Source organism: Egretta garzetta, unplaced genomic scaffold (genome assembly GCF_000687185.1).
Source record: "Egretta garzetta isolate BGI_Z169 unplaced genomic scaffold, ASM68718v1 scaffold113, whole genome shotgun sequence".
Lineage (NCBI taxonomy): Eukaryota > Metazoa > Chordata > Aves > Pelecaniformes > Ardeidae > Egretta > Egretta garzetta.
Window position 1 is genome coordinate 580,876 of NW_009259115.1, and position 26,053 is coordinate 606,928.

At 39.1% G+C, this 26,053-nt stretch overlaps 1 protein-coding gene across 1 annotated transcript in view; it reads left to right on the plus strand.

The window, feature by feature from the left end:
• The window catches only part of AGAP1 (ArfGAP with GTPase domain, ankyrin repeat and PH domain 1), a 234,923-nt gene that overhangs the window by 66,833 nt on the left and 142,037 nt on the right, over positions 1 to 26,053 (plus strand). The window lies entirely within an intron of this gene.

A 26,053-nucleotide genomic window follows, 5' to 3' on the forward strand; every position in this document is an offset into this window, starting at 1 on the left:
AAATAGCAAAGAAAGTAGTTGAATTGTTTAGAAATTCTTCTGTCTGAAAGTGAACAATACATCAGAACAGAGGAGCACAGGGATTGTTTAAGAAGGAAGGTGTCATCACTTCAGGAATCAAAATTTTACAAGCTGTTCCGTGGCCAAATGAAAAACTTTTTGTGGGGAGAGAGATGTACTGTAAATCCTAGACTAAAAGCAGAATAGTGAACTTTGAGCAAACTGGGTGAAAACAAGTTGTTCCCAGTATGCAGACTGAGTAAGTATAGAAATATGTATGGTTGGTGTGCTTCATCTAAAATAAATACTCAAGTCTGATTCTTAAAATATATGTGTATATTTATGTTTTTGTGTGAGCTAAGTCTCCTGAAGTACATAGATCTTTCAGATTTCCAGTGTGGCAGATGAGCTGCTCAAACCCTTTCTGCTGCAGTAGGAGAGCATGTGCATCCATCCATTGCTGAAGTGTACTCAACGTTTTGAAGACTGACGTGTCCGTTTTGTTTAAGATAATGGCACGGCTAAGAACTTCTTCAGAGTACTTTATGAATTGGCCCTTTGTACAGCAAATGTTGCTGTCAATTTGTAATTCACAGCAATACGGCATTTGTAGGTGAGAAATAATACATGCATGATCACTGTTTTTAGTGCTTTAATCTTGCAGCACGGTGATTTCCGTAATTCCTGATACAGATTAAGTCACACTTAATTCAAATTCCGTGACACTTCTTATTGTCAATGTGATGTAGCGAAGCAAGAGGTTTCTCGCATTTTTATAGAGCACAAAGATTGCAAGCTCCCTGCTTCTGCAGAAGGTGAGGAGGCAAGGGCTTTAAAGGTAAGAGGAGAGGGGAGAGAATGCTAGTGCAATGGATAACAGAGGGACAGAACTCAAATGGAAAATTATGCTGCTGTGAGAAGCCAGGTGAGAACCAATGAGAGGCAAAATTTGTATTAAACAGGTAAGAGGAAGGAGGGCAAATATTGAACAAAGAGTGTGAAGGAGATGGGAAGTGAGAATAAAAAACAGGTGATGTTTTCAGTAACATGAAAAATCTTGAATGCCTTTCAGAGAGTGGTACACCAGTCCCTACATGCATCTGGTTCTTAAGGTGCTGATGCCTTTAAGCATGAAGCATAGTGATCAATTGCTAGCTTGAAGCAATGCATCAGTGCCTCTGGTGCTCTGATGCTTCGGCACCTTGTCAATGCCTCTGAGCTGTTTCCAGTTAGACAGTCTTAAGAGCTTTCAGTCTATGGATTTCAGTAACAAACGCATTGGAGTTGATGCATGCATGCTGTCAGAGCACTGAAATCTGTTGAAATCTGAAGGCAAGATATCAATGTCAGTCCATAATAGTTCTGGTGATGTTAAAATAATTGCCTAAAATACATATGATGGGAATTTGAAACGGTGGAGAGTAAGCAAAGAGGGACTTAAGAGAGTCAACATCTCTCTGCCTAGAGCATAGACACCTGTAAGGGCCAGGGCTAATTTCCAGTGGAAAATCAGTTCACAGAAACTCAAACATATTGGATTGAGCGAAGGGGTTCGGTGAGTTTAGTTACACCAGGCAAAGGCTTCAGAGAGCAGTAGGGCTTTCCTCTGTGTGATACATGTGTGTGCTTGGAGAATCTGTCTGCAAGAGAAATCTCATTTCTAAATTCAGGGCAGATGCAGGCCTATCTTAATTCAGGGATTATAACTTCTAAAATCAGGTTTGTTTTTTGTTCTTTTGCAGGAATGCTTTTTGCATAGGTAATTTCTTCTCCCGACTTGTAAAACATTGGCAATCATGGCAGAGAAGTTTTATTCTTCTCTAGGACAGTAGCGTTTGGGTGCCTGGTTTGCTTTCCTTGGTGGTTGTTCTCGCCTAGTCCTACCCCAACAATGAAACAGGCGTAAGGATAATTTTTTAAATCTGAAATTCTGAAGATTATGCTGACCCAGCTAGTGGAAAAAAATCTTACTCCCAGGTAACGTGTGTGTATTCACGCATTTTTCAAAACAAATTTCAGTAGGTACTACATGAAGAAAAGTATGCTGCTGTCCTTAGCAAAGCTTTTTTGTAAGATCCTGCAGCTAATTCCATGGGTTTGAATAATTTGGTGCCACGGGTGTTTTTATGCTTTGTATTACAGAAGATGTGGCAGTAAGTGCGTAATTTTATTAGAAATAGGATCTATTTGATGTAGAAATTCTTGGGTTTTCTGACAATGGGTCATCAGTTAGTAGGTAATGTTGCTGGCCAATTAATTCTGTTCTGTAGTTTTTTCTTTTGTTGTTTGCTTTTAGTTGTTCTAGGTTTTATAGGTAATGCCTTTTACATTTGGAATTTTAAATTTAGATTTTTTTGTAAGATGAAGTAGTATCTCTTGGGTTTTCTATCAAAAATATAAATGGAGCAAGTTGCGATCCTTGGATCCCCAAGTGAGAAAATAAATGAGATGCTCCATGAACGGTGAAACCTTGGAAGACAAGGGTTTTTCTTTGTGATGTTCCTCTGTAACATGTTGATCTCGGCTCCCATGAGCTGAAGCCTTTACACAGCATCTTCAGTCTTCCACCAACAATGTCCCCTAAATCCACTGTTGTCTGAAATTCTTGTTTAAAAAAAAAAAAAAAAAATCACATCATTTTTTTCACATTACCTTGTTTGAAGGGTAAGAAACAACATGTGCTATGGCTGGTACCAAGCTGCAGGCAGGCTCACAGTCCGTCCTCCTAGCAGAATAGAGCAAGTTCTAACTGCAGTCTGCTTTCTAAGTTAGGGACTTTCAGTCTTATAGGCAAATACAAAATGTAACAAAACTTGTCAGAACATCCCTTTGGTATCCCTGCCCCTACACCAAACTTGGTTGACATTGAACTTAAAGTTATAAAGGACCAGAAAGGAGACTTCAGGTGTTGTCTCTTAGAAACCTGCTGAAAATGCAACTTGAAACACCATTTTAAAATGCTTTGGGTTTGTGTGCAATTGATAACCATTACGGCAGCTTGTCAAAATGAGGAAATAATCAGCCCTTTTAATAACACGGGCTTTCTCTCTCCCTGGACCCTTTCCTTGCTAATGCCACAGGTATTACTGCATCCTTAGCTCTGTCTGGTGTAGATGGAGGCACTGGTGCTGACCCATGCCATTCTGTACTCAGGTCAATCTGCTTTCCAGCTAACACAGCACTTCATGCTCTCACATATGTCAGCAGGAAAAATAATCCTTGGAGTACACACAGAAAAGCGAGAGCATTGATTTGAAATGAAGTGTGTGTTTACATTACTTTTTGGACCAGCTGTGTGGTCTACCTTGGTTTTATTGTTTGCTTTCACCATCATAGTCAGGATTTTGTAATAGTGAGTCTTTCTGCTCTCTAGGCACCAAGATAACTGCCCTTCTTTATATGAGGGATGATAAATACCTTGTTATTCTTTCCCTGTGCAAACATGTGAGGCCAGTGGCAGTTGCCAGATAGCAAGATTTTGATACAAGTACATTGAAGTGGTTTGTGCCCTGTACAGATATCTTTAAATAAAATTTAAAAATAAAAATAATTAAAAAAAATAAAGAGGGGGTGGGACACATGCCCACACAGAGCAGATCTCTTTTCTTAATCTAAAAAATAATTGTGTGCATGTCTAACAGCCCTACAGGCTTCATGAATCTGTTGGGAAGAGTCCTTCCCTCAGACCTTTGGGAAGCTCATGGTCAGAGTTCAGAATAGCATCCATCCTGCCCTCCTAGCAGGGAAAGGTGGCCTTGGGTGCTGTGCAGAGCGAAGGCACCCTTGGTACCTTGTGTTAAAGGTTTGGAAGGATGGGCATAGGAAATGGAACTGGTTAGTTCCACTTTTTTTCCATTTTCTTTAATTACCTATCCCTCCTTAATGGGGATTGTGTCTAGTAGTGTCTGTGAAGAACTGTCACCATTAAACTAGTTATAATAGTAACAAATTAATGCATATCTATCCTTTTTCTTAGGGTGTGTAAAGAATAATAATTAGCACAAACTACTTGGAGAGACCACGATATAAATATTTTCATGATGTGATACATGCTCCTTATCTGACGGATTTCTAATAACTTATTGGCAGTGTTGGCTTTCTAACATTGCTGCACAGTAAATGTGGCTTTTCCCTGGTTATTTCGCTTTGAGGCTCCTTGAATTGGTTCTCTTTCAGCTGAAAGGTATCCCGGTGGTGGTGGTCGCCAGAGCTCTAAGTAAAAATGACTTTGTTCTCTGCTATGTTAAATTGGCTGGTTAATTCTGGTGTTATTTACCCTGTAATTCATTAGTTTTACTCTACCATTGGCAGCTGACAGGCTGTAATTTCATGCCTTGCAATAAAAGATGTCTCATAATCTGCTTCATTTAGCAGCAAGAGAATTTAATGAAATTAACTGCAGTCCTAATTATGCCAGTGAATACTAAAGACTGCTATCAAGTTTCCTCAGAAAAGGACAAGGTCCACCTCATGAAGGATTTAGAATATAATTTCCTGGGAAAAGTTGCAAATGTCTCCTTCTATTGGCCAACAAGGGCCAATTACAACTGCTGATATGACTTTAATGAACTAGTTTGTTCTGAGTATGTCTCACAAGGAATAACAATTTTTTATTTTTGAGCAAGTTTTTAGAGGCTTCTCTCCTTAGAATAGCTGATCTATGTGAATTTGTTATTTTGCTTCTGTTTCAAAGAATTTTTCCTCATCTTTTATGGTGACTTATGCTGAATGCTAGCGGCTAAGGAGGCACTCAGATACTACATACTTCAGAAATGGAGTGAGGATAGTGAGTTTTGGAGATCTTAACCCCAGAGGACATTAGACAATTTGTTCTCATATGCCATAATTCATTGGAATTTCATAATTCAATTACACAAACACCACAACTGAAATAAGAAAAGTCACAAAAAAACATGATCAAAGAGTGCTGACATTGCATGAAGAGAAAAGAAGAATTGATAGTGAGGAGCATTCCTAGGGCTGTGGAAACTTTGAGGCTGTTCTTTGCGATTTTGTAAAGGGTTTCTTCTGATGCATGCTTTTTTTGGTGCATATTCATGACTTCTTGTTGAAAATGTCTTTCTCTGTTTGCTGGCAGGGTTTTCTTGATTTCCATTCCAAAGTATTGGTTGATGTATTTGCCAAATGTGCGCTAACTGCTTTCTACGCACTGCCACACTTAGACAACATGATGTGAAATGTAACCGCCATTTTATGGCTTAAATGATGTTAAATGTAGTTAATTGGAAAAACTTTTAACTGCAGAGCATTTCCCTATGAATAGCCTTCATAATAACCATCTCACTATAAAACGCAAAATGCTTTGCTCACAAGGACAACTGTACTATAAAGGTGAAGTGTATTGATCAAATTACCTGAGATAATAAACTTCGGATGAATAACTCCTCTATTGATGAATGGGAGAAGTCTTCCTTTTTACCTAATACTGTTAGTGTGATGGGAAGGCAATTTAGAGAACAGTATTACAGAGTCTGTGGTTGTTTCAATCATAGTTCATATTTTTAAGTTAAATAGCTGTGTGAAATTGTTGATAGAAAATGGCATTGGAGTTTTTTACTGTTTCTGCTCCTGTTTCTGTTTTTTTTAAGCTGTAATTTGTTCAAAGTACAATCATCTTCCTATAGATAAAAAGTCATAGGACTATATGAAAGTGAATATGTATGGGGAAAGAGACTTGAAATGGTCAATATTTGCAAAATTGAATAAAGAGAGAGCAATGAGCTTCTCCATATACGTTAGTGAAAAGTGAGGTCAAAACACAACTGGATTCAGGTACTGGAGTTGAGTGTCCAAAAACAGGAGATGTTCTTTTCTTTTCTGCTCGGTGCATGCTCATTCCTTTGCTTTCTGATGAGTAGGAATTTCATTAAGTCATTACAGTTCTGGGAAGGAAAAGCAAGATGATGGGTGTATCTGCCTTTAATAACAGCTTGAGTTTTGGATTTGACCAGAGATGTCAGCTACCTAGGCACCTTCAGATACAAAATTTGCAATAAACCTAATGCAGACCTTTCTTCATCTTTCAGAACACTAACAGAAAACTCAGTATTTATATTCAGTATTGGTAATCACCTGTAATTGCATTAATGTGTGAAGAATTAAGTGAGAGCTGAAGAGAATGGGATGGCTTTAAAAAACTTGTTAATGGAACATTTTGGAACATCCTTAAAATTGTTGGTCAAAGTGAGAAGAGACAATACAGAGTATTAAGACATGTATGTTCTTGAAATGTGCAATATTTCATCAAGTAAAAAAGACTGGAAGTTAAAAAGAACCACAAGGAACTGATCAACTGTAGTATTCATATGACAAGCTTTAAAACTGTTGCCTGAAAAGAAAGATATACATCAGGGGAAAGTACTTGACCATAAAAGCATTGGCATAAGCTTTTCAACTTCATGCAGAAGGGGAGCAAGGAATTAATATGAAATACTGAAATAATAATTGGATTTAAAATTGGTTATGGTGAGGGAAATTATGGAATTGATATTCATAATAGACACAGAAGCTCAGGATTGAAAGAAGGCTATATTATTGTTTGAGGTTTTGTGTAGAAGATAGCCAAACTTGACTTGGTTACTAAATGTGATTGGTATTTAAGAATTTTTCTCCTCAAATTTTTAAAGGCTATATCAAAACAGACAGCTTTTAGATTTAATTGAATTTGTCCATGTGATATGCTTTAAGAACATTAGGCACAGAATTTGAATTAAAGTTTTTAAATTACAGAGTGAAAAAATACATGTCTTGAGCTTGTATAACAATAAATTTTACCTTCTTAGGGAAAGTCTCCAAAGATTGAACTGGGCAAGCTAGTATATACTGAAGGTCTCAGGTACCGGCAAGACAAGCGAGGAAGGGAACCAGATGCAGGAGCAAGTTTCAGAAAAACATTGCCACATATAAGCATCATAGGAATGAAAAGAACCATTGGACTACAACATTCAAGTCCAAAAACATATTAGTAAACCAAATCCTTTTTAATAAAGTAATAACTGAGACCAAATAATAATAACCAAGATGAGAATATTAGTTTTAAATACCATCATATAATCATGTCTTTGCAGTGAAGAGCCTGCATAATGTGTATTGGCTGGCCTGATTATTTTGCTGTGGTGTTCTTATTTCGTTTGATGTATGCAAAGTATGAAAAATTGACCTAAAAGGCCGTATATCTTGAATGAACCAAAATGTCATATCATAATATATTTTGCAGTAATTTGAAATAGGGCTTAGTGTAGAAACAGACACAAAGCTGGGTTCCTTCCTTCTACATATGAACTGGTGATGAAATTATAATTAGTCTTTGAAAAAGTTCTGAGACAATGTGAAATATGTGAATGTGATCACCTTGTAGTTTCATATATATATATATTAAAAAATGGTATAGATAGATGCTGTTATATATACATGCCCACACATATATATATATATACATGAAACCCCCATATAAAAAAAAATATGTAAAAAAAAATTATCCTGTAGAAATGGAAAAGCTGGAGCAGAGGGCAACCAGAGTGAAACAGGGATTTGAGAATATCCGTGTATTCAAAAGGTGAGAGCAAGACAGGTCTGCAGTCTTTGGAAAGAGATTAAGAGGAGCCTTCTTTTAATGGCCAGGATTGATTCTGCGAGGCTGTTTGAGCTCATGTCAAGCATGACGCAAGGGGGCAAGAACTTAAGCTGGAGGAGAGGCCAGGCACCACAGGAATGCGGGTGGAATCTGAATAGCAATAAAGCAGACATTTTTAATACATTCCATGCAAAATTCAGTTTGGATTATTAGCAAGTGTTAGCTTGGCTGAGGGTTTTCTAGAGTTCATTCCTTAATGCAATTCATTTTTGCTGGCTACCTTCGAACTTTGGAAGAATAATGTTTAGTTGATACTGGCAAGCTACACCGCCAAACTTTTAGCACCCAAAATTAAAAGCTCAATTTAAAATGTGGACTAGATCAGAAGCCCATGGAGGCAGAAACTTGGCTGTGAAAAGGGGCTTTGATGTCCGTAATGTCTATTGTTTAATGTCTGGTTTTTGCTTTTAAATGCCAATGCACAGCATGGAGGCCTGGCCCTCCCATTGTGCAACAGAGGGTGCTTTGGGTGGTAGGGGGAAAAAAAGGAGAAATCTTCCATCCTGCGAGCACAAAGTTGACAGGTAGGAAGGCTTTTGGAGATCTTTTTTAAGAAATTGTGTGCTGAAGTGTGCAAATCCGAAGTAAGCGTGCTGTGTGTGCATGTGTGCAAGAGAAAGTTAGCAGTCAGTCAGGTTTTATCTCTTAATGAATAGAGACTGCTGAAGTAAGGGTTAGGTAATTGAGTTTATAATTAATTAGCCATAACCCTCATCAGATAAAGCAGTTGTCGAGATTTTTTTTATCTCCTTTCTCTCCCCAGGGCCTGCCCTTCTTTGTCCTTGCACTGACAGCCAGCACTTATCTTAGGCCTTCTCCAGGTCCATGCCCATCAACCCCTCCTCCCTTGGGCTGATTTTTGGTGGTCAGCTGAGACCCTTATTGTCCTGTAAGGCTCACAATCAGCCTAGCTGTCGGGTGCCGGGATGATGAATTAGCGGTAGGAGTTAACGTGTAGGTGAACTCCAGATTGGACTCCCGATAGCTCGCAGAGCGGCTTCTGTGTGTTAGTCACTCTCCCAAGCGCTGATACGCTGCTGACACTTTGCAACAAAGAGGTTAAAACGGTAGATTTACTAAAAGAAATGGTGCATTTCTCCAGAAAGTTAGGATGCTTACAAAGAAGCCTTAATTTCTTCTGCTGTGCAATTCGCTGCAACAATACCAAGAAAATGAATTAGATTTTACACTGTTTCTTTTGGTGACCTTGTCTCCCTTATATTGTGGGTTGAACTAGTTTGCTTGCAGTAGGGGTAGAAACTTTAGACATGTATCTTAAAAGCATCAAGACTGTAAAAGGTGTCTAGTCTCTCTGCCTGTTGAGCTAGATTAAGGGGATTTGGACGTTGGATTTATCCTCTATCAAAGCACCGTCTTTTTACGGATGCACTGGGGAAAAGGAGCTTTCTTGCTGTGTTTACAGTAGGCTTGTGGCATTTAGCTGGGGGGTTTTTTTGACATGTTTGCCTGCTGGAGGGAAAACATGTTCAGAAACAAGTCTGTGGGTTTTCTCTTCATCTGCAGTTTCTGAATTAGAGATTAAGAAGACTCCTATGCCTTACAATATTGATTTCAGGCTTCAGATGACCACCGTTTCTCCTTAATCTGAGTGACAGCACTAGAAAATGTAACTAAGTGTCTTGATGCAAGAAAGGCTTAATTCTTTTTGAAAATATATAAAGCATTATTCTCTGTGGTCTCCTTAATTTCCAAGTAGTCTGGTAAAACTTTCCTTTTTTCTTGTCATTTCAGTGGCAATGTGTGTTTTTAATTTGACTTCAATCCTTTTTGGACTCAAGCAGCAGAAGCTTCCCTGGGCACACATATGCCTTTCTAGGATCTTACTGAAAGTTAAATCGGTAATATATTAGTTAACCTCCATTTAAGATGACAGTGTAAGTGCATAAAAGATATTACCGATGGCAGAACAAACCTGTTCCATTTTGGAATAATAGCTTAGCAATTGTCCTAGTGGATCTCACAACCCTGCAGCTGCTGCGCTGTGATGCTTGAGGTTTATGAAGCTCTTCAGTTGTGCAAGATGTGTACTTTATCAAAGCACAGGAAAACAAATTTTTGTGTACCTCCCTGCTAACTGGGTAATCTAATGGAGGAGCAAAGGAAGCAATTCTGTGACTTATGTTTTGGCATGAGTTGAGACAGGAGAAATTCCAGTTAGAGATGCAGAATTTTTTTTTTTTTTTTTTTTTTTTTTTCCCACCAAGAGGGCATTCAAGTATTGGAGCAGATATCTAGAAGCGCTGTGAAATCTCCATCCTTTGAGATGGCTCCAAGGGTGATTTGGAGATGACTTCTTGAGAATCAACTGGACAAGGCCCTAAGCCTGATCCACGTTGGCCTGGCTCTGAGCAGAAGGCTGGACTGAATTACCTCCAGAGGTCTTTCCAACATGTGTTGTTCTGATTCTGTAAATCTAGGTGGTGGTCAGGTAATCTAGTGAGCAAACTCGTGTTTTATATGTTGCTGGCATTGACACTTCTGGAATGCTAGTGACATACATGTTTTTATTTCCGTGAATTTAGCTTCTCTTAGGTCAGTTAAAGTAGGAAGAAGGGATTGCTGGAGGATCACTTCTGAGAGTAGTGACAATCAATGGTGGCCTAGCATAAGATCCTCTGTTCTCAGTGGCTGTACTGCAGATTCTGCTCATCTCTGATGGGAATACTGCTGCTGTTCTGAAGGGCTTTGTGGAGGCAACTTGCTGGCACTTTTCACTAATGCACAGATGAGAGAAAAGTACAAATGTCCAAGGAGGCCTGAACTCGAAATAGTCTCTGTACCTGAGTCTTAATCCCACACGCACACCCCTAACCCAATGTATTCAGTTCTTAGACTGCATGTAGTATAGGGAGACAGAGTTGCCAGTGGGATATTGGAGTACCTTGACTAACCTCTCCAGCCCTATTTCACTAATTGTGGTGAAAAAATGAAAAACTTCCTGCTGGTGATCAACAATCTTTCTGCCCTCTTTTAACGCGGCTAGGGGAGCCTCTTGTAGCATGTGTGGTTTTTTCTACATGCAGCTCCTACTTGTGGGTCAGAACGGCTGGTTTTGCATCTTGCAACTGGAAGTGAATCAAAGGGAGTGAATGGCTGCCTCATCCCCCAGAGATGCAGTTAGTTGTGTTTTATATGAGAGAGACACCAAGCATGAATGCAGTGGAAGAAAAGAAGATAATGATCATCTCTATAATGTAAGAACCATGCCAAAATTTTTTCCAGGTTGAGAATTTGTACTTCAAATTAATATCAACCTTGTATTATGTGCAGAAGGACAACTAACTGGGTGTTACTTTTCATTCTAGGAAACAGTGGAGAGGAAAAAGCTTTTGCTTTAAATTTGAGTCTGAAATGTAAGATTTTGGGAAATACTATCCCTGAACATTTTTTTTTAAAGCAAAGCTCACAGTGTCTTCGGGAAAATGGGTGTGGATTAATAGGATGGATTCACTTTGGATTGAACTAGTGTTTACATGGTTGGTTTTATGACAGAATAATTTTCTTTTTGTTTAGTTTTCACAGGATTATTTTTTTTATCAACAGTGTATTGTAAGTATATATACTACACGTACAAAAACCTAACATATAAAACTAATAATGAACTACATGTTAATGTTGTTAATGTAGTTGTGGTTTGAATTTTCTTCTTTTGAACAGGACTCATTTTCTTCTCTAATACACATTTTATTATAGGTATTAAGAGAAAACTGTGTGTATAGTAGATCAACTCAGTTTCAGGCAGCTTAGTTCCTTTTGGTAAGGCAAATGACATGCTTTTTTCCTAAAGGAATGTTTAAATGAGGTTTTAGCTGTCATCTTCAGATGTTCAGATCTTCAGAAACAAGAGGAGTCTGTTATAGGGCGTGTCAAAGAATGTCCATGTTTTAAATCAATACTGAGATTTACTTACACTAAATAGAGAAGTATAGAGGAAAGGGATAATTAAAATTTTGTAACCCTTCAAAGCTTAGAAAATAGCAATGTCTACAGGAAGATCACAGGGAGAATGTCTAAAGCAGTGGACTGCAATTGAGAGGTACCTTACTCTTACTGACACAGCCACAGACTATGGCCTTTGGTCAAATTAATAAAATCCTTGGCTCTGTGGACAACAGTATAACAACCTCATTATTTTGCTGGAGTCATAGTAAATACCAGTTAAATTTTTCATTATACCAGTGCAAAAAGTTGTCTTATTGTGGTGCTGTCGCACTTTACTAATACACTTGCTGCAAAATTGAAGCTGCAGTTAAGACACAGTCTGGTCGCATGTACGTCCACAATCCTGACATCTACTGTGTGTCAGTGTCTCGTGTCATTATGTCCCAGGAGTGTTGGGGTGATACACTGAAGTGAAGCCTTAAAATACGCTGATGATTCAAAATAAAACCTTTGTGTCGATGACATGGAAAGCAAGACCTAGAGATGGACGGTGTAACTGAATTTTCTTTGCTGTTTTCAAAGCTGGGATTTTCCTGGGTTCTTTTTTGGTAATGGCTGATAACAGTATCACCGTAGTTTTAAGTGTCTGTGAGTTTGGCGGGTAGGAGAATGTATCTGAAAGACCGGGCAAGATTCATGAATGCAAATGAACATCCTTGTGAGATTATAAGCCAACACCAATACTCGTAGCATTTTATACCGTGGTACTACAGGCTGTTCAACATGCAAGAGATCCTGTTGTCCTAGAAGGGTATGATATATTGCCTGTAGCAGTCAGATTTCTGCTCTCCCAGGTTATTAATTGTTTTTAAATCTCTAGGATACAGCATGAAGTACATACTGGTTTGTTTTGCTTTTTAAACACTCAAATTATGGTACCGGTTTACAGGGTGTTCTCTTGAGAGATGCTAGGGACAGTGATGGAAGCTTTTGGATGGTGAAAGCTCTTTTTAATTTTTTTTTTTTTTTTTTTTAAATAACAAACAATGTAGTAAGAGGGAAGTTGGAATGACTGAACTTAAGACTTGCCACTTTGCAGTTAAGAATTTGAGGGCCTTTGAGGCATTCAGACTTGCAAAGATGCAGATTAAGGGCAGTGATAAGAGAGCAAAGCCTCTGTTTTAGGCAGCCTAGATGAAGTTGCAGGTATCATTTAAATCATGACACTTGAAAATCTGTTCTGTTTGTAGGAAACAAAGAGAGTGGGCTTTTTTCCTGGAAGGTGTCATTGAGATAACGCTGTGATTTCCTGGGTGAAGTCGGTGCTTTTTTTTTCCCACTCTGGTGATTTCAGAGCAGGGATTGATGGGCCCCTCTTCCTTAACGAGGTTTCTAAATTGATTTGATCATTGGTTTTTTGTCACTTTTGTAGAACTAACATGGAAATGACAGAAAAAAGTCCGACTGACACACCCGAGCATGGGTATTAAAGTTGGTAGTACCAAGTATCATCATCGGCCGTAATTGACAAATAATACCCCTCATAAATACTGCCAGTCTTTTCAATTAGTTTTCATCTCAAATTCAGGATGCAAAATGATGGCCTGTCAACTGACAATGGATGACAAAAATTAATAAATTGTCTTCTAAATAGTATGGACACTTAAGAAAAATTGGGCAGCCAATTTAGCACAGCATGAACCGGGGGGAACCTTTTGTACTGTTGCCGTGCCACTAATGTTGTCTGGGTCTTTATTAATGGTGCTTGGCTGCTGCTGACAGTTTTGTTGCTACTGGCAACTTTCTTCATTAAAATTAAAGCCAGCGTCAAATCCCATTAGCCGCACTCTGGGTACCTTGCATTTTTATTTATATATATTTTTTTTGTCTTTACAAACATGTTTTTTATCTACAGAAAGTTGGAAAAGGTGGTTAAAAATTAGTCTTTTGTCTTGTCTGTGATTACGGATTACTTAACTAAATAATGGATTATATTTTTTTGAGGGAGATTGTCTCTAACACGTTATAACATGCCTAGTCTACAGCCAAGTAACTGTGCAGAGAAATCCATAAATGATCTTTATAAATTACCTTTTGTGAACATAGTGTTCTTCTGTATCGCCTGCAAGCTAGTTGGTTCTCTGATACTCTCTCATAAAACAGTAATAGCCTCTGGAGGAGAGCAGCTCGCTTGTATGATATTCTTCTGTTGTCTGCTCAACTAAAGTATTAATGATGTTGCATATATGCTTAAAATTGAGTGATCAACACGTGTGAAACATTACTCTTATAGGGAAAATATGCTGTGTGTATCTTTACATTTTTTTGGGGAGAAGATAATATCTTTGTTTCTGGAAATGTCTTTTGGTTTTCTGCTTTAAAAAGTCTTGGATTGGCTCCTTCAGACGTCAGTCTTGATTCACAGAAATACATAGTGCTGGATAACAGCCTTTGCTATACCTGCTGTCACTACTGAGTGCTGCTGTCACTACTGAGTACTCTAAAACATTGAAACGTGGGGTGACCAGTGCATTCAATTACCTGAAGTACGTCAAAGAAATCCGTACTCTGTATTACAGATTACACACAAAGAGTTGACCCCAAGTTAAGGCTTCACATGCAAAAATCTGATGCTACCAGAAATGTGTCTCAGATGTGCTGCCAGAAATCCCTAAAGCAGACTGTGGTCTGGCCATGTGCTTTTACTAACGGGATCCTCTTTCTGGACCTTATATACCAGCCATTCCTAGGGGTACACATTTATAAGAGAATTTAGCCCCTGCCACCTTCATTACAACATCTTGTGTTAATTATACTCCTCTGGGCTTGTGGGCCAGACCACCCTAGCTAATGTCACTTAACATGCTTTTTCTGACATCATTTGGGTATGAGCCAGCGATCCAAAATTGTATCATCTGCTTCCCGATTCTTAAGGCTTCTGATAGATGGAAGTGCTTTGTGAAATGCAAAATATGGCTTGGGTTTACATCCATATGGTGGGTTGGGTTTACAACCCAAGTGTGCTGTAACACACGCTTGGGAGTGGGAGGAGAGGTAGGACAAAATCTTCCATCGACACCTACTTTTGCTGTTATGACAATAAAAACGTCCTTTGATTCAGAAAGTAGGAATTGAGATGGTTTGTCTTGAGTCCAGGCTTTGAAGCAGTTGCACCATGAAACTGCAGGTAAACCCAGGCTGAAGCGTAAGGGAGTGCCAATGGGTTCGTTGCAGAAAACGGGCAAATGGCTCCAGATGCTAATATCTTCTGACGCACTATTTTCCTATCAATATAAATAGAGCGAGTGCTGTATACGAAACACCATTTAAATGTTCACTTAAATGGTTATGTTTGGGAATGATCTTATATCGTAAGTGAAAAACAATTTACAGTTTAAATGGTCTTTTAAACTGATGCACTTACAGCAATTTTTTTGACTAAAATATGTGCTGCGTGGCTCAAGTCTGAATTTCAATACAGCTGAAATGTAGATTAAGTGACCCTATCGTTCTCAAGAATGGATACTTTATAGAAAGAAAATAAACTGGTGACATTGAATTAGCATCCATCTAATAAATCCAAGTTGTGCCTTAGCTTTTCTGCTAAATCTTGGTTTAAAAAATAAAAAAAAAGGTGTCAGTAGTTAATTGTTGACTGAAGCTTAATATCTGTTGAAGCAAATGAGCCATGAAATATACTACATAGGAAGTATTGTATCTGGAGTGATTTTAACATTAAAACAATATTACAATTTTTAACTTGCTGACACAATATGCAGAATCCTTTATTTTGAAATTGCACTGATTAATGCTAAGCTTGGTAAGTGGGGGAGAGGAGGAGTGTATGCTGTATATAAGGCAAAGCAGGCCCAGACCAAACTAGCATTTTTTTTACAGAAGTACTGGTGTGAGGCATATTAAATAAATTTTGGGTTGTCTCAGGTTACTACTTCAGGAATCATAATAATAACCTTGTCAAAAGCATTGATTTATAATTTCTCAGAAAAGTTCTTTCAAATGACTGACACTGGCAATGTCTCTCATATTTTGTTAACTGTAATTTCTATAACACCTATCATAGTAAAAATTGATTACTTCTGTTAATGACAGCAGTAGCTTTGCCATTTTGCAGTAACAATTTCAGAACACAGTGTAATAAATATATATTTGAAAGCTGTCTTTAGATTTGTACCCTTAAATCCCTGGAAATGGCTTGGATAGGGTTTCACTGGGGCTCAGGGAGGCATTGTAGACGTGGAGGTGCCTTGATATAGAAGAGTCTTCAAATATACCCTATAGATTAAGCAAGTGAAGAGGCTTCAGATATGTTGATTACAAGTTTGTCCTGCAGAGAGGTGCCACTCTCTTCACTGACCCTGTTGGTGCTGTGGGTTCCTCCTGGGGCTTCTGGAAACTGGGAAAGTTCCGTTCTCCTCTACTAGACATTGAGTTGGGTCTTTGAGGGAAGGGAAAAACCTGCAGACCCTTGTTTTCTGTCTTCTCCCAATTAGCAGAAGTCATGTAAGATGGTGTGTGTTGGGGTTTTTTTGAGGGAAATCTTACACCTAGTAAAATAAATTTCTTCTCTCAAAGCACATAATAGTTTGACTCAAGTCATAGTCCTTGACCGGTGCTGGAAGGTTTTTGGGTGAATAGCTACACATTTTTATATATTTCAAGCTGAAGCCAGAAGGATTTTGTTTTCAGATTATAAAATACAGATGGATTCATCAGCACAATTGGAAGTCATGTGATTGCAAGAAGAAAAGACAATTGTGATGTTATGAAAAGGTTTATTTAAAAAAGACTTCTCTCTGTTGCCCCTAGGAAATGTATCATCATTTTTTATAAACAGTTTGTTTTGCTTAATGTTTACTCAGATGTCAAGCACATAGCAAAGGGATGTGGTCCTAGCCATCTCTTTACACAGTTGCCTGTTTGTGTCCGGGCATGTTCTACATTTATCTGAATATTTTCCTCTTGTTTAAGGTGAAACTGAGAGCACAAGTGCTTCAATGCATTTCCTTGACTGTAGGCTATATTTGGCAGTGTCCAGATTGGGCTGTGGTCTTCAGAGTATCTATTACATCTCGGGTGTCACAAGATGGTGGCTTTGCTCTCCCTCGTGTCCTCTTGGAACAGCATGGTGGCCTCTGTGTAACCAGCTCAGACGCCATCTTGGGATGGAGTAGGACAGTGTCTACATTTTTTCCTCTTCACAAAACATAAAAACTGTACCAGAGAGTCTATTCTAAGGAAAACAAAGTGTATATTTATGTTACAAAGATATTAAAATATCCTTTCCAAAGTGATCCTTGTTGTAACAATCAGATAATATAATAAATAAGGTTATGACTAAATGGGTTTTCCCATTTTATGCAGCTCTTTTTAAGAACATGAAACATCATTTTGTGATCTTTAGGAAATAGCATCTGGCTTAAGCCCAGTTATGTCCTGTTTGATTCAACCATTTTAATGGGTAACCCCTTGTAGCCTGTTAATGTATCTGCTCATGTGACTGCTCTTTCTGACTTGTTGTCTATTAACTTACAAAACTGCAGGTATGTGAATGCCTTAAATAAATGAGGTATGAAGCATTTCCAAACTAATTTCTTGAGGCAGCCATAGCACTTTGTGATCCCTCTCCAAACTAAGCACAATTGATTCCTCTTGACTTTGGACCTTTTTGGCAGTTGGCATGCAGGGACATTGACACATCTTCCCTTCATATCCATCTGTACGTACTACTTGGTGCTAGGCCAGCAAGAAAACGTGCCTGGTGTGGAGAGACATTTCACTTGCTGAGTTTTAGAGTTATGGGTACATTCTGTAACATTTCAATAACTCTGAAGCAGCTCTACGTCTGGAAGATGCTAATTCAGTATGTACAATTTCCCTTAGCAGGTAAGGTGAGGCAGTTAAAGAGGGTGAATATTTTCTCATTAGGTTCCTTATTCTATTTTTCTGCTATAATGATGAGAGGGTGTTAGTTACCCAACATGCATTAGCTGCATCTTTGAAAGAGATCTTCGTGGTGAAAGTCATCCTCGTTCCTATTCCTCTGAGTGAATTGGACATCTGAGGTATATAAACAATACGACAAGTCAGAGCATGCAATTCTTGTTTCTATGTGTGTATACACACATTTGTGTATATACATTTTCTTTTTTTCTTGGTCTTAGGAGAGATTTGAGGAAGAAGAAATGGGGTGGGTGGAAGGAAGAGTGGTGGACCATCTTTGCACTGTTGAACCAGTTCAGTGCACCCTGGGAGGCTGGTCATGTCATGAAGCAGTCCAGGGAGTCTCACTACCTATCCAGCAAGTGTATGTAGTGGGGTTGTTGATGCCAAGCAGAGGACAAGATGCAAAAGTAAAGAAGAATGAGGCAATCATGAAATACTGTTAACTAGAATAACGAAGAAGGTACCCTTCTACTGTAGAAGAAAAAAAGATACTTACCTTACCCCTACATAGGTTTAAGGACCAGAGGTATAACTGTTCAGCGAAATTATTTTTTTAATGCAGGACGCTCCTTTTGATTAACAAATAAATTTTTTTTTAAAAAAAAAATCCTATTATGGTGCAGAGTTTCTGAGGGTTGTTCATGGAGACCTTTTTGGTCCTAAAATTTCACAACATGAAGTGTGAATCCTTTCTGCACAATAATATGGAATACAGTTTAAAAAAAAAAAAAAAGACATACACACACTTTTTTTTCCCTGCCAGTGTTCTTGGTTTTGTTATTCAGTAGATGCTGTATTAAATTGGATTTTGTGTCCATCATTATTAAAATGTGAAGTGTGTCGGTCACAAAGCATACATTTCAGGGCAGTTAGCTGAATAATTCTTTTCTTTATTATCCCAAATTACTGCTGAGCTCTGGAGAGGTGAGCAGTTTAGCCAATTATTGCCATTTGAGCTGGATTTGTGGGTGATTAGCTCCTGGTCGAATTCAGTCCTGGCAAGGGCTTTGAAGCCTTCGCTTGTGTGATTTTCACAGCAGTGAGGTAGGAATAGACGCGGCTAATGACAGGAAGGTCGCGTGGGTTATGTGACCTGTGAGGGGGGGGCTCGGGTTTAGCAAATAGGGCATCCACAATAACAAGTGTGTCACTAACCCCGCCGTGCATAATCGGAGTTTTATAGGATTGTTGGAGATGCTGACAGCTCAATTAAAGTGTAACCCTTTGTACCATATACCCTGGCAGAATGACAGAAATATTACCAACAAAAAAGGGAGGGGGCCACAAGGGAACTGGTTAAAGATCCAGTATTCTTTTTCTTTCCCCCCTTCATCGGAGCCTGCACAGAACAAGCTGCAAAAAGCATCCATTTGTGAAATAATAGGTTGTCCGGGGGAGGGGTATGGTGCCAAACATGGCTACAAAAAAAAAGCTGCTCTTAAGTGGTCTTCCTGATGTTTCTATGGAAACACTATAGTATCAAGATAGAAAGTTAAAATTGGGTTTTAAGCTTTTCATGGCTTTTCTGCCATGAAACACGCACGCACACCCCACACCTTCCCCCCCCCCCCCCCCCCCCCCCCCCCCCCCAAATCCCTTCTTTATATAAAATATAATAAAGAGAATTTCAGGGTTCAGGGAACAGAGTGTTACTATAACGAAAGCCGTATCATCTACCTAGAAGTAGTAATGCCTGCACGATAATTCCTTTTTTTATATCATCCCCCCAACGCTCAGTTTGTTTCTTAAGGGAAATAAATGTTTTGTTACTTCTTTTTCATGCCTGACCCTGTAGCTGTTCCTAGCATCGCAAATGTTTCCGCTTGTAGAACCTTTTCCAAATTAACTGTGCCACGCAGTCATGTTTGCTTGCACTGAATCAGTTTCCCAACATTGTTTTTCCTTTTAATTTTAGTCTAGAGTTAGCAGTGTTTCACCAAGCTGATTGGCGTGGATGCTACTTCATTTGTGGCCAGTGTAGTTAGAGCGCAGTGCGTGGTGCTGGAGCCACAGCAAGAGGTAAGAGTTCAAAAGGAGTCGATCGCTGCCGGCTCTTCTACTGCTGACTTAGACCCCTTGGCATCAGCCGTCTGGTTTCTCCGACACCAAGATAATGATTTGCATCGCAGTGCATTTCACATTAGCGCTGACGATGGTGTCAGGGAAACCACAACTGCCAATGCCAAGGGGTTAATAAACCAACTACTTGAGATTATTAAGGGCTGCGATTATTTATTTTTTTTTTAACAGTCCAGGGTAAGTGGAACAAACCTCGGAAGGCAACATAGGCAGAAACTATTGTAAGGCAGAAAAATACTGTGACTTTCTAGGTGCTGTGCTTCCTTCGGAGTGGTAAACTGGGTTCAGAGCGAGAGATGTACCATTCCTTTAAATACGTTATTGCACTTGGTAACACACTTGAATATTCAACTCTGTAGAAAGGACATATAGATAACTGTAGAGTGTGCAATGAGCTATTAATTTTATAGAGTCTGACTTTTGAACTAGGGCTAACAAAAGAGGGCCCCTGTCACAAAGCTGTTAATTGAAGAAAAACTCAAGAAGTCTCCTATTTTGCTGAGCATCTCTGTCCTTCAACTATGTGTACCACATTGTCTTTTGACATGCCTGTTTGGGGGTCTGGAGTATTATCCTGGCTGTTGTGCAGATGGGTGTGGCTTTGGACTTGCAACGTTCTGCCGGAGTGGTGTGTTTATTGCTCCATCTGGATACTGCAGCCAGGCTGGGTTTGTAGCCTTCCATTCGAATTCTTTGGACACCAGAGTTGACTGCTCTTGTGTGATCATCTTTTTGCTTCTTAAGAAGGTTGCTCATTAGGTGGGTGAATGTGATGTGCCAGATGATGGCTTCCTGTTCTCTAGTCCCCAGATTGCATTGCAGTTGTCTCTTCTCAACCACATCGTGTTTGTAAGTAAGGTTAGTAGGTTCCTGTGCTCAGCAACATCCTTGAGGAATCCTTGTCCGTGCCATGTTGGAAAGTACGTAGCCTACTTTTTAAAAAAACTGCAGATGCAAGCTGAGGAGTTGTGAAAAATTCCCTTAAAATTATTTGCTGCATATCAGAGGAACTTGTGTGTTACCCACAGTTGGCAGGTCAGGTCAAAGTCTGGAGCCTGAAACGTTGGAGCAAGCATTAAAAATAAAAAATCAATAACAGTGAGCGCTAAGTTTGTTCTTCCCACTTACCATGTCTTTAGTGCTGAGGTTCCTTGCAGGAATTTGGCAGCCATTCTTCATTGGAGGTGGCAGCCTTCATTGCCAGGGCTACAATGAACTGTAAGACTTGCTTAATCAGCATTGGGATTTTTTGTAGTAAAACTTTCTCATTTTTTGTGTCTGTGCAGAGAGCTTGGAAAATAATGGATTGCATGTTGATTGTCCTTCAAGTTTTAGCAAAGCTATTATCTTTTGCTCCAAGTCAGATCTTAGATCCTCTCTTTGTCTCCAGATGGAAATAGTGGCCGAGCAGCCTCAGCATTAGGTAACCCTTCATAGTTTAATTACCTGCTGCACTGAGTTATTGCTTTGTGTTTAGGGAATGTTAGAAGAGAATTGGGTTCAGTGTTCTGATTTCATATTCTCATAAAGCTGGCATATAGCATAAATTTGAATAGTTTCTTCCATGGGGAAGCATCTTTGAATCTGTAGCAAAACTCTGTTACTGCTGTAGTGCTAGTTTTTAAGGAAGGTGTGGGGGGTTTTCCTGTGAGCCCGGCTGCAGTAAGAATATATGGGGTCTTTTAGGGGTTTTTTTGCAACGTTATTGTTAGATACTGAAGTTTGAGAACATTTGAGGTCTCCTGTTTTCACGTGCCTTTAGAGGCGTTCCACTTTCTTGTAGCCTTTGTTTTGTGGTTCAGTTGGTCCCAAGTTGTACACTGCTACTCTAAGAGGTGTTTACTACAGTTTTCCAACTCTAAAAACTTAAACAGCTTCATAGCTAATTGACCAAAAGACCAAGCAGCATTCCCGTAAATTCCTGGGAGAAAAGACTTAAGTTTGGGAAATCAAGAAAACAAGTTGTTTGTATGGAAGGGTTCTTGGGTATCTTCAGCAGTTTATTCCCTACAGTATTAGTTGCGTACTCTGGTGTCTGCTCAAATAAATTGTCAAAGAGAGAGCAGCGACTACCATAACCTTCCTATAGCATACGAGTATGGTTTGTAGGTGAAATAGTTTGAGCTGATGTCTTACCATATGCTGGGAGAATGGATTTTAAGACTAGAAACCTGTTACAGTTAAATATTCTGGAAGCAAAAAATATCAATCGGGAATTAATCTCTTGTTTGTTATTACGACAAGCTTGACTAGTCCCAGTGCTACTGGCCAGACTACCTAGAGTTGGCTGGTCATGCAGACCTGGAGGAATTACCAGCATTTGTTCGGAGTGTAAATAGATTTAAAGGCAAGCAGATGTTTTATTGACCAAAACTCATATGTAACAGTTAGTTTGTGATCCTGACTATGAACGGTTGCCTTTGCAGTTGTTTGAGGGAGGATGTTTCTGACAAGCATGAGTTTTTTTCTTTTGTGAACAGGATGCAAATGATAGAGCTGTAGAAAATTCATAGCACTGCTAGCTGCTAATCATAGTTACGAGAACTAAAGACCTGAGTAGAAAATTAAGAATTGATGCTGTTAATGATTAAGTGTGAGATTACATATTTCATTCTGTCAAAACAGCATCAGGGTAACAGTATGGGGCTGGCTAAAAATTAGGGAGGGGAAGAAAAAAAAGCTTGCATGATGCCAGTACCTTAGCCATGGCAGTGGTATAAGGTTCTGAAAGAAAATAGAAACCAAAGTACTGTATTTCCTTTTCCAGGAGGTCCCGTCTTGGCTCTGCTGACTTTGAGGGCTCTACCATTTTTACTTGGCATGCAAAGAAAAGTCAAATGTACCAAATCCCATTAAAACAAACAAAAAAAGACCCCAAAACCTCAAGTGAAGTGCTACAGCTGGAGCAAATGCAAAAAAGTGTGCAGTCAGTTAAGCTGTGATCGCTGGTATTGTCATGTTTGTGAAAGCCTTTGTATCTTTTGGCCCCTGGAAAATCCAAAATACATGGGGAAAGGAGGAAAATTAAAATGGAGCACAACAGGGCGTGCAAGGTATGTTGTTCCACACACAGTATTAATTCTGCAGGCTAAGCAGTGGCTGTAAGCATCTTTTTGATGATGAGCATGTGCATTTTGATGACATTTATTTGTGGAAAGCATGTAAGTCTATTCTGCTACCATCTATTTTGCCGGTCTGAAAAATTAAGACAGCTCACCTACCAGCATCTTCGATGCAGTATTAGGCAACTTCAAGAAGTCAGTTTTTTAAATGCTGATAATTTGTTGCTTAAAACCTGGAATATTTCTGCAAAACAAATTCATAATTGTTTCACCATTTGCCTTCATTTGTTGTTTAAGCAGGCAAGGTTTGTAGCTCACAGGAGGCATCTGGAGCAGCAAGAATTAGCAGATTACTGCGTATTCAGATGAACTGTGCATATTATGCGTAGTGGTCCCTTGACCAGTGTTGGGTGGGGTTTTTTTACCTTAAGTCCAATCAATCCTACACTGGCGGCTTTTCATTAGCTGCTCCTGCTCTCACAGTAATGATTGGGATGCAGAGCCTGATGGCAGTCTGTAACTTCTCCTGGTGCCCTGAAGCTCAACAACGTAAGCTGATTGACTCAGTTAGGGCCCCAGTCTCTAACAGCAAATGCAATCAATAAATCTTTGTTGGTAAATAATTGCTATTGAACAGAGTTTTAATATAAATTTATGAGTGGTGTTTTATCACAGCTTGAGGCTACAGCAAGCCACTGAGTGATGGATTTCAGATAACACTTACATTCATTACATTAACTTTGTAAGTTATTTAAAGCTTGTACACTTAACATTGCTTTTGGCTTGCAATGACCTCCTGGGACTAGACATAGCATACACATTACTAATAAAGAGCTCTCAGTACGTACAGACGTTTCCTCCGTTTGCTTTGTACGGTGACGCAGTTCCTTGAGCAAAACCCAAGAAGTGAAGTTCATGCACTCCGGTTGAAGTCTTTTTCCTGTGGCTCATTAAAAGTACAAGCTAGTACAGTCTGGTAGGAGAAGCGTTCCTCCATTAGATGCAGAATTGCAATTTTGGAGGGAAGGTGGTAAAAAAAAAATTTAATTTGAAGTGTGAAATTGTTCTCAGTTTGTGAGCAAATTGGAGGTGTTAAATTCTTAGTGTTGAATCTGGAGGCTTTGGGTCAGCTATGCCGAACTGCAGGGCTAAAATTGCAGATGGAAGACTGTAACAATAAAAGATTTCATACGAATTAGGAGAATAATGTTATCCGATTAATAATAATTTGAGGCAGAGATTATTTCAACAAAAAAAAAAAATATTTTGAAGTAGAAGTTGATTTACTTAGTCCCTGACTGCGTAGCTTAGAGACTAAATGTGATTTTTCCGATGTGCTGTGTGTACATGGGGGCCTGTTTGACTGTGACTGGAGATGTGCCCAAGCTACCTGTAAATTGCCTTGGAGGTACCAAAGGTCAGTGGGAACCCATGTATCTCATTTCCTAGGCAGAGTATCTGATGTGACTTAAATGTAGACATAATGTGACTGAAGTGAAGGGCTTCTCCTTTTTTTTTTTTTAAGTAACATTTCTTGTCATATCTGGGCCATTTATTTTTTTTTAACTTTAGTTAAAGTGCATTTCTAACTGATCTAAACTCCAGTACTAAGAGCATTTCTTCAGACCATTCTATATAATTACCACAGACAAAGTGGCAGTCTCTGGCCTTGGGGAAAGAAAGTGTGGTTTCTATGGGCTTCTCTGCTTCATAACACTTTAAGTTAGCTCCTTGTATTCAGAGCAGTTTCCTCTGCAGGTACTAGAAGATATTTTTAATTCTCACACAATACGAAAGTCTATTCTTTTTGCCAAGGTAGTACCTAAAGAAAATGGATTGGGAAGTCTGGTTTGTTAGTTAGGCATAAGTAGGTGCATTGTCTGCATTTACTGCTGAGTATTTTTTTAACATGAAAGCACAGAATTCCACTTTAAACACAAGCTGAAACCCCATTTGGATCACTTTCCTCATTTAGATCTAAACCCAGAATTTCATAATTCACACCTAGATAGTAGCAAAACCTCTGTGTAGAAAAATGCATGAAAGTAGTGGGGGTTTACTATTTATTGGGTTTATATTTGCCATGAATTGAGAATTACGTTAGTAACAACATGTTTTCTGTATAGCAAAGGGACAATTAAAAAGGTGTGAAATATATGTATTTTACTTTTTTCAAAACTTCAGAAAAAAGCAAGAGGGCGCGTGGGGTGCGGGGGGGAAATCACTGTTGTGATCCTTACAGGTTTTTCCCCATTAAAAGGTCTAAAGAACAGACCAGTGCAGGGAAACAGTAATTTCTGATCCCCAAAGCATAGCGATAACTAGAATTGGGTCCCCCTAAACGTGAGCAAACGTGCTGCAGGTGAGGTATGAAAGATTGGAAAGGTGAAGTGACAGATCACCTACTATAGACAAACATACAGGTCAAAGGCAGAAATAAGCTTTCATTTTTTAATAGAAGAAAACAACGTCTCTAACCACTGGAAGACAGTAATTGGGATGTGCGACTCGCACTCGCAGAAGCTTTTGTAAGAAAGCGTTTCAGAAACCCCATTCTCTCTTGTAAAAGTTTGAGTTGTAGCAAGGAACAGCACAAAAAAAAACCAATTTGACCCCGAGACGGTCAGAAAGTTCGGAGTTTGTACTGCTGTGTAATTCAGTCATCCAACAGAAGCTTTTCTTTATGGTCCCATCCACAGATTGCTTTGAATCACGAAAGGCTGTCCTCTGAAGTTTTATTCAAAGTGTGTGTCCAGGAACAGGCGGTTGTGAACTTGGCTTTTCCGCTGGGATCATTTCTGCGGTTGCAAAAGGAGAGAGTTGTTCATGCGGATTGTGGCGAGGGACTTCAGCCAAAAGTTGCAATGGAGGGAGAAAAAAAATTACCAAGCTCTGGAGGATTTCTGCTCATGCAGAACTGCCCCTTGTCCCCTTTGTGGCTCTGGGATTAGGTCTGCAGAGAGATCACTTTATAAAGCTGCAGGTCTAATGGGAAAACAGGTAACATTACTTGTTTTCGAGGTTTTAACCTGCTTTAACAAAAACAACTCCATGGGATTTGGGAGCACCATGCTTGATAATGCATCTTCCTATGCTCTGTTTTCCCATTTTCTTAAGTTCCATGGAAACAAGACTGGAAAAACAAGACTGCAAAATTTTATGGGGATTAAAGAACTGAAGTTTGTACTGGGTTAGATTCCTGGTTATGGTTTAATGAAATGAATATAAGTGTCTGCTTTTATCAGAACTTGATCTGTGGAACTAGTGAGTCCCTGTGGTAGGTACCGTACGTAGTGTCTCCACCAGGACGTTTCAGTAAGACTTTCAGTAACGAAAGTACTGTATGAATTCATTAGAAACTGCATTCTGACTTGGTTTTGGAAGTGCGCTG